Genomic DNA, 839 nt, shown 5'->3' on the forward strand with positions numbered 1-839 from the left:
GTGCACTCGCCCCACAGGGACCACAGCTTCCAGCCACCTGGTGGGAAGCAGAGCGCAGGGGTCCCGAGGTCAGAGAGTGACCCGGGGAGCCTCCCAGGCAGGGATGGGGCACAGCGGCCCGCAGGGTGGGAGGCCTGGGTGTGGAGGGTCCGCTAGGAGTGCGGGATGTCAGGGGGGAGGAGGGAGGAGGGAGGGGAAGGGTGGCCCCGAGAATAAGGGCCTAAGGCCCAGGTTCATGCCAACTGGCGTGGCTCAGTGGTTGAGCCTCGACCTACGACCAGGAGGTCCCGGTTTGACTCCCGGTCAGGGCACATGCCCCGGTTTCAGGCTCCATCCCCAGTAGGGGGCGTGCAGGAGGCAGCCGGTCCATGACCCTCTCACGTGGTGTTCACAGAACAGGTGTGGGGCCTGGCGAGCGTGCGGGCGGCAGGTGCGCCCGTGAAGTGAGGGCTCAGTGGGTGGGTGGGACTGGGTCGGGCTTTCTTCTCTCTCCCGCTCCCGTCCTCTCTGAAGTCAATAAAATATATTCAAAAAAAGACCAGGTCCAGGTGCCCCCCGCACCCCCCGCCCACGGGCCATCCTGCCCTGCCCGTGCCCTCATCTGCGGATAGCGGGCGCTGCTCCCAGGACCGATGCAGGAGGGTAGGAAAGGGCTGCGCAAGGAAGGGTACGGGCGTTGTCACCGGGGTCAGAGACGACCCCAGAGAGTCAATTGGATTTGCAGCCAATTTCGTGTCCAAGTGACTGGCCAGCGCAGATCTGGTCAGTGGAGGGACCCTCCTCCTGGCTCCCGCGCCTGTTCCCGGGGCCGGCCAGCAGGGGGAGCCAGGCGCAAGGGA

The sequence above is a fragment of the Myotis brandtii genome, unplaced genomic scaffold (genome assembly GCF_000412655.1).
Source record: "Myotis brandtii unplaced genomic scaffold, ASM41265v1 scaffold2325, whole genome shotgun sequence".
Taxonomy (NCBI): Eukaryota; Metazoa; Chordata; class Mammalia; order Chiroptera; family Vespertilionidae; genus Myotis; species Myotis brandtii.